This window comes from Berghia stephanieae, chromosome 3, assembly GCF_034508935.2.
Source record: "Berghia stephanieae isolate SIO BIC M18660-M18661 chromosome 3, UCSD_Bste_1.3, whole genome shotgun sequence".
NCBI lineage: Eukaryota > Metazoa > Mollusca > Gastropoda > Nudibranchia > Aeolidiidae > Berghia > Berghia stephanieae.
The window spans coordinates 7331168-7340267 of record NC_088362.1 but is presented as its reverse complement, the minus strand read 5'-3'; the positions used below and the strand labels follow the sequence as shown (position 1 = coordinate 7340267).

General features: G+C 36.2%; 1 protein-coding gene across 1 annotated transcript in view; it reads right to left on the bottom strand.

The window, feature by feature from the left end:
* The window catches only part of LOC144967079 (diacylglycerol kinase zeta-like), a 237535-nt gene that overhangs the window by 93727 nt on the left and 134708 nt on the right, over positions 1-9100 (bottom strand). The window lies entirely within an intron of this gene.

Here is a 9100-nt window from a genome sequence, read left to right as displayed (position 1 = left end):
AGCATGATTTTCGGGCTAAAAATTCCTTTTCCACATCAAATCATCCCATTTAAATCCCGTTTTGAGACGGGGGGCCCACAAATAATTTAAAGGGGAAAAACAGATCTAAGGGAAAAGATTATTTAGTTCCATTTTTAAAAAGATTTTTTTGTGTGTTATGTTATTTTTAAAATTTAGAAAAAATTCCCGTTGATATTTGTTTATTTGGATGTAAATTATGTTTTCTTTACGACGTTGTTGCGGTGGCTTAAGCCATTCCGGGAATCCGAGTGAAATTCCCGGTGCAAATCAAAGGGGATAATTGCAATTTCATTAACCGACCCCAAACATTTATTCTCTTTTAAACATAATCACAACAACGGGAGGATGTAGGTGGGTGGGTGGGGGGGACGGTACGCGCGCGTGGGAGGGGGGGGGAGCAATTGCGGGGGCGGGAAGTGCCGGACGATTATTGCGACAATTCTGCCCCCCCCCCCCCCCCCGCCCCCTATCTACCGGGAAATCATAGACCAATGCCTCTGCGTCGTTGTAAGATGCTTCTTCATACTGGGATCACGATAGGACACTGACCTTTTTGAAAGCAAAGGATCCCGGGTGCACTCGATTATAATGTTACAGTGAATGACATAATCAGTCGGATGGAAAAGGTTTGAACTGAGATATTGCCAAGTTTATTAGAATGTAAATTTTTATCAAAAAGAGTTTCTTGTCATAAATGTTTAAAAATCAACCTTTTTGTACATTTTGGGGAAAATATCAAAGCTTAATTTCACTTCTAAATATTTTTACAGCTAGTCAAGTTGAAAAAGTATGAAATTTGAGAAAAATTGCTGGATACCTTCCCATATATCTGACCATAACTTCAAAAAAAAATTACCAAAATTTACTTCAAACAGAGTTTAAAAATGCTCTTTTTGAGCATATTCGTTCATAAAATGAAAAAAAAATGCAAATCCAAAATTTCACCTTCCGACTGTTAATGTCACGCACTGACACATATATTGAGACAACCCCCCCCCCCCCCTCACCATCACCATCCAGCAGTGATTGGGTTATAGGTGTCTTTAGACGGACGGAATGCATTTTGGGATGGACTTTCGTCCTATATAAAAGGCAACCCAAACAATTATTACCAATTTAACGCTAGAGAATAATTCAAATTTCTTGCTGCTGGATTGCTAGATCTAAATATTTTGACTTTTCTCTTGTCCTGGATAGTTTTAGAGTTTTTGCCAAGATGACTAATCTATGTGACCCTTTTCTCCCAAAAAGGTATTATGTCGGAACGAACCATATGCTTAAAAGCCTAATTAAATGTTAAACTGGTCGGGGAAAATAAATCGTTGGGAAAAGTACCCCTAAAAATGGTATCCTTTCTCCCCAATAAAACATACAACTCAACATAAGAACTGATATCTCTGGCTATAAATTCAGTTTTCAATCAGATCTTAACCAACCCGACTTAAAACCGTTTTGAGACGAAGGATCACATATTAATCGATAGATACTTGAAGAACTAGTGTTCTTTTTCCAAAAATTTTTATACTTTTTTTTTCATAGTTCTACCTGCGTCAGAATAGTGACATTATTTTTTTTTAAAAAAAAGTATTTGAAACCCAACGCTCTAATCTGGATTGTTATGGATGAACTGGGTAGAAAAAGAATATTTTGGTAGAAGTCAATATGATACTAATAAAATCTCTCCTCTCAATAATGTACTTCTTGGCGGCTAGTGGTCTAGTGGTATGACACCCCGCTTCGGATCGGAAGGTCCTGGTTCGAGCCTCGCTCGGCGCATAGTTGAGTCCTTTGAAAAGACTCTTTCCTCACATTCTCTCATCGTACTCAGGTGTAAAAATGAGTACCTGGCCGTTACAGCGTTGTCTTTGTCCTAAAATTTAATATCGCCTAACGGGCTCCATGTCTAGTCCTACATTTAAATGTTGCTGTTGACCAGGGCCCCCTTGTAAAGCGCTTTGAGCACATTTAGTGGATATTGCGCTATATAAAAGTTCATTTTAAAAAATGACCTAAGGCTCTAATCTGGATTGTTGTGGATGAAATAAAAAAGAAAATTTTGGGTAGAAGTCAAAATAATACCAATAGAATCTCCCCCTCAATAATGGTACTTCTTTAATACGCTTTAACAGTCATGACGTCTTTCCCTCGTAATGACGCATGGTGACTTAGTAACTGGCTCTGAACTATCGGAACAATGGGGGACGCCCTTATGAAATATTTCTCCGACGAGCATAAAAGCGTATCCAGAGGAGAAAAAAAAAACCCATTATAATCTGATCAGTTTTGACTTTTACATATTCTGATCACAAGACATATGAAACGTTCTAGCCAGCGTGAAGAAAAAAATGAAATGATTGTCTTTATGTAGAACCCACGATTCTGGCTACGTGACATCAGACATGAATCCAATTTGTCAACAAATTTAAAAAGCCTTAGGATTGAATGTAAGCACCAAGGTTTTCCTCTCTCGACAGAACACCGTTTGAAGACGATGGGACCAGCAATGCATTAGAACAGGCCGGCTATTCGATTCACGTTACATTATTTCATGGAGGTGAGGTTGTAGGGATGGGGCCGGTTGGGGGGGGGGGGTGGGAGGGGGTTTGAAAACAAATTGAGGGGGGGAGAAAATTTGATGAGCCCTAATGACATCGGTTCAAATGAGTGGGCACGGATTCCTTCTTGACCTGATCCTGTTCCGTCTCTTGGGAAATTGCTGGTTTTAATGGCAGTAATCAGTATGAAATATTGATGAGGGGCAAACCCTTAAGCCAATCTCTCCCCCCTTTCTCCCCCCTCTCACCCCCCCCCCCCCCCCCCCCCCCCCCCCCCCCCCCCCCTCTCTCTCTCCCCTCTCTCTCCATCCAATCGATCTATCTCTCTCCCCCTCCCTCTCTTCTCTCTCTCTCTATCTACTATCTATCTATCTATCTATCTATCTATCTATCTATTATCTATCTATCTATCTATCTATCTATTTACCTATCTGTCTATCTATATAGCTGTCTATCTATCCACCTCTCACACTATCTATCTATCTATCTATCTATCTTTATCTATCTATCTATCTATATATCTATCTATCTATCTATCTACCTACTATCATCTATCTATCTATCTATCTATCTATCTATCTATCACACTATTTATCTATCTATCTATCTATCTATCTATCTCACTCTCTCTCTCTCTCTCTCTCCCCTCTCTATATATATATATATATATATATATATATATATATATATATATTCGATGTTTCTGATAGTTAAGGATAGACATTCGTTCTTTCATGTTCAGATCTGTAGTATATCGTTTAAAGTTTAAATTTAAACCCGAACTTTCCATTTTAACGAATTCCTTCAAAACGGATGAGTGGAAAATTAATAATTTTGAAAATGTAAAATCTTCTACAAGTTCCGATCCTAACCTTTTTATCGATTTTATTATAGCTGTAAAAAAAACAAAATCCGTTCGTATTGTTTTGAAATTTCTTAATTAAGCCAAATTGATTCATATGTTCATATGTGACCCTTCGCCTCAAAACTGTATAAGTCGGTTTGGTTAAGATGTTGAAAATTGAATTTATAGCCAGAAATATCAACTTGTGTTGAGTTTGTATTTTTATTGAAGAGAATCAAACCAATATTTTAGTGTGCTGATGCCAACAATTATAATTTTTGACCAGTTTAAACATTTACTTCGGCTTTTAAGCATCTTGTTTTGGTAGTTGTAGTATAGTGTAGTAAGAGAAAAAGTTTTTAGTATAGTAGAGAGGTAGAAAAATAAAAGGGAGTATAAAGGCCGTTGTCTTGTGAGTTTAAAATAGTTAGTATAGTAGGTAGTAGTAGTTAAATAGTAGTAGTAAAGTAGGGAGTGTTTAGTGTGTAGTAAGAGTAGGTTTTGGATTAGTATATAGGTAGAAAAAAAATTTTGTAGTAGTTGTAGTAAAATTAGTAGTAGTTTAGGAATAGTAGGATAAAGGGGGAAAAAGTGTAGTAGTAGTTTAGAGATAGTAGGGTTTAGTAGTTTGTAGTGGTGTTGTGTAGTAGTGGTTAGTAGTAGGAGTATTTAGTATAGTAGTTGTTTGTAGTTAGTATATAGTATAGTAGTAGTAGTTTGCAGTTAGTAGTAGTAGAGTAGTAGTAGTAGTTAGTAAGTAGTAAGTAGTAGTTGTAGTAGTAGTAGTAGTAAGTAGTAGTAGTAGAGTAGTAGTAGTTTAGTATAGTAGTTATGTAGTATAGTAGTTAGTAGTAGTAGTAGTAAGTTGAAAATATTAGGGAGTAGTAGTAGTAGTGTTGTAGTTAGTAAATAAAATAGTATTTAGTAGTAAGTGTAGTAAGTAGTAGTATAGTAGTAGTAGTTAGTAGTAGTTAGTAGTAGTAGTAGTATTATAGTATAGTAGTAGTATAGTAGTAGTAGTATAGAAGTAGTAGTAGTAATAGTAGTAGTATAGTATTAGTAGTAGTAGTATAGTATGTAGTAGTAGTAGTAGTAGTAGTATAGTAGTAGTAGTAGTATTTAGTATATAGTAGTAGTAGTAGTAGTAGTAGTATAGAAAGTATAGTAGTAGTAGTAGTAGTAGTATAGTAGTAGTAGTAGTAGTAGTATTTAGTAGTAGTAGTAGTATAGTAGTAGAGTAGTAGTAGTAGTAGTAGTAGTAGTATAGTAGTAGTAGTAGTATATATAGTAGTAGTAGTAGTATTAGAAAGTAGTAGTATAGTAGTAGTAGAAATAGTAGTAGTAGTAGTAGTAGTAGTAGTAGTATTTAGTAGTAGTAGTATAGTATTATAGTAGTAGTATAGTAGTAGTAGTAGTAGTAGTAGTAGTAGTAGAGTATAGAAGTATATTTAGTAGTAGTAGGAGAAGTAGTAAGTATAAGTAGTAGTAGTAGTAGTAGTAGTAGTATATTGTAGTAGTAGTAGTATAGTAGTAGTAGTAGTAGTAGTAGTAGTAGTAGTAGTAAGTAGTAGTAGTAGTAGTAGTATAGTAGTAGTAGTAGTAGTAGAGTAGTAGTAGTAGCAGCAGCCCACAATTTTCTAACCTCAATAGGGAAATGATAACTGGTTAAGTAATTAAGAAATAATTACTTGAAAGAAATTGCTGTAGCGCTCAAAGGGGTTAACCGTCTTTCTTTCATCCTAGTAAGGTTGCTTTTGTTTTTAAATGTGACCCATCGTCTCAAAACGGTATTATGTCGGAAGGAACAATATGCTTAAAACCCAATTAAATGTTGAACTGGTCAAAAATAATAAATTGTAGGCATCATCACCCAAAATATGGGTAGTCATTCACCTCAATAAAACATACAAACTCAACACAAGTGCTGATATTACTGGCTATAAATTCAACTTTTTACATCTGAAACCATCCCTACTGAATAGCGTTTTGAGCGACGGGTCACAAATCATATACCGTATAACCATAAATTAATATAGGAGTTTTTTCCTTAGTCTAGCAAGCAAGAATGTCAATGAAAACGTTAAAAAACTGTAGAATAACGTTTATGTCACATCTTCTGCTGTGTAACAAAATGTAACGTTTATCGAGAAATGTAATAATAATATTTGCACATTGTTTTTCACAAGACAAACGAAGTTCCAATCAACGCACACATCACAAAATATAATGTGTATCTCACACCATCACGGAAGTTTTAGATAATTTGTTTACAGTATAAACTGTGAGGCGTTTTCGTTGCTATCATTATACTCGACTCACGATTGCCGACTGTCATACTCGAAAAACACGTAATTTATCATTTTGACCAGAAAATTCTCCTTCAAATATCGATTGATAAGTTTATTAACCCTCATCTTTGGCGAAAACTCACAAACCTGGACTTCGGAATCCCCCCCCCCCACACACACTCACACACATACAGATAGAGTGAGACAGAAAGAGAGAGAGAGGGGGGGGAGAGGGAGAGAAAGAGAGAGAGACAGAGAGAGAGAGAGAGAGAGAGAGGAGGGGTGGGGGGGGGGGGGGGGGAGAGAGAGAGAGAGGTAACAGCCTTGAGAAGGAAATTTGTGTAAATTGAAGCAGTCATGAGAAAAATTAAATTTTTAAAAACAAAACAATTGACCAAAACAAAAACATACAAAAAAACTTACTTAGAAAAACTAAATAACAAAATAAAAAAAAAAAGCAAAAAAAAAAAAAGTTATATCCAAAATAACAAAAAAAAACATTTATGCAAAAACAAATAACACAAAAAATAATACAAATAACAAACACACACATACAACATTCACACACCCACACACACTACGCGCGCGAGCACACACACACACACTCACACACACACACACACACACAAAAATAAACATAGAAACAAAACTGATAATTAATAAAAAGAAAATGTTATCAGGGAGTCACTAGCCCGTTAACGTAAGTAATTTGTTACTGTGAATGACATAATCAGTCGGATGGAATAGGTTTGAACTGAGATATAGCCAATTTTAGTTTAGAAGGTAAATTTTCACAACAATGAGTTCTTGTCTTAAATGATGAAAGCAACCCTTTTTGTACAATCTTCGGGAAATATCCAAAGCTTAATATCACTTCTAAATATTTTTCCAGCTAGTCAAGTTGAAAAAGTAGAAAGTTGAGAAAAAAGATGGTGATACCTTCCCCTACATCAGAACATAACTTCATGAAAATCACCCTATTTACTTCAAATAAAGATTTAAATCTCTGGGATATATTCCTTTCAGAAAATGCAAAAATGCAAATCCAACATTTTCACCTCCGAACTGATTATGTCATGCACGACACATTTGTGAAGAAGATTGGGATAATGAGCGGCGCTGGTGTTTATACAATCGTATCCACGTTAATACCCAATCAATGCTGTTATTTACACTAGTGGATAATAATAGTACCAAGAGAAACCTTTCTGATGGACTCAGGGCATCAAGTGCATCTGTGTTGATATTATGCAGATGGGCTACATACATATCCAGGAAAGATCTTCCACAGATAGCCCATACTACTGTATCGGGACATATATCTCTGAGGAAGAATCCGCTCAGCCCGTTGTACGTACATTTTCCAAAACTTATTCTAAAATTTGGCCCCGAAAATTTCCAGTGTACATTGCCAAAACTTTTCTAATTTATGGCCTGAAAATTTCCAGTGTACATTCCAAAACTTATTCTAAATTTTGGCCCGAAAATTCCAGTGTACATTGCCAAAAATTATTCTAAATCTTGGGCAGAAAAGTTCAGTGTACATTGCCAAAAACTTATTCAAATCTTGGCCAGAAAAGTTCAGTGTACATTGCCAAACTGATTCTAAATTTTGGCCCAAATTTCCATCTTGTTCTTTTTTCTCTATCCCCAGACCGTTTGTCGTCGGGGGACTCTCGGATGCAACTTCACGATTCGACGCCACTCATCACGGTCTTGGGCCTTCCTCATTAGATTGTTCCACGTCAATTTCTGTTTTTTTTTTGTTTTTTTTTTAAAGTTTTAGGGCGTTTTGCAACACATTTAGGTTATATCAGCGCCATTTCCAGTCACGATCTAAAAGACCCAAAACATTAATTTTCATAGTGCCGTTATATCCACAAAACGTATTCAACCGCGCTCTACAAAAGGTCTCTTGTACAATAACAACATATAGCATGATACGTGAAGGCGATTTTTTTAAAATTTTATTATTATTGTTTTGACAGAGAGGTGGGGGTGGGGATGGGGGGGGGGCAAGTGGGCGAGGGGTTGAGGCATTGCATGTTGACCCGTTTCAGGCACTTTCGTTTGTTTTTTTTTGGGGCAATATTATTAACCCCCCCCCCCCCCCCCCAAATTTGCTCATTTGGGACAACCCATAGGTGATTCCTGTTGACATCAACATCTTGTTTAAATGAGTTATCTATATTCCTTCGTGGGATCCTATGCACATGTCTTATTGGGGCGGAAGGCATAATCATTTTTTTTTTTTGACTGAGACAATGCTACAAATGGCCAAATATTCATTTTTTTTTACACCTGAAAACGATGAAAAAAATGTGAGTAATGAGCCTTTTCTAAGATTCAATTTTGTGTCACCTGGACTGGACTCAAACCAGCGCCTCCCGTCCAAATGCGGTGTCCTACCACTAGGCCACAAAGCCCACAAATAAATATCGGGCGAATTAAAATAACTCCCAACTCATGAAATCTCCGTTTTAAAATGTTTCTGCCGTATTCTGAAAGAAGAAAAAAAATAATCCAAACAAACACGTATTTAAAATTTGGCCAAAAACTCGCTCTTTTGAATATCAATCGAGTAAAAAAGACCTTTACTTTGGTAAAACCCCAAACCTGGGACTTCACGGGACATTGACCAAACTCTGAACCCCCACCTCCTCACACACACTAAGACTTGGTAATCCTCCTTCTTTTGTTTAGAACATACACTTTGGCCATCCTCCTTCTTTTGTATAGAACACACACTTTGGCCATCCTCCTTCTTTTGTATAGAACACACACTTTGGCCATCCTCCTTCTTTTGTTTAGAACACACACTTTGGCCATCCTCCTTCTTTTGTATAGAACACACACTTTGGCCATCCTCCTTCTTTTGTATAGAACACACACTTTGGCCATCCTCCTTCTTTTGTATGGCAATCCTCCTTCTTTTGTTTAAAACACACACTTTGGCCATCCTCCTTCTTTCGCTAAGAAGGATTGAGAATACAGAACGAATAAGTAGGATCAAGAAATGAAAAATTAACGATAAACCCTTGTTAGTATTTGTATTTTCATGTCCGGTCAATCCCATGGGTACAATCAACCTCATATGCCCTCAAATCGCTATTATCATTAAAGTTTGTCTATTTGATAAAAATACATTCATACTCTTCAATCTCTTCTTTTTTTAAATATATGATTGGGGGGGGGGGGGGGTCCAAAAAGGTTCCTTACAGCCTTTGTAAAATTTTTGCCGACGAGAATTACTAGCAAATCTAAAAATCATAAAACTAATTTTACAGACTAGTGGAGTATTACATATTTTTGGAGAATAAAACAAATTCAACTATTAATATTAGTACTACTACTACTACACACTTAAAATACACCTACTACTACCCTACACT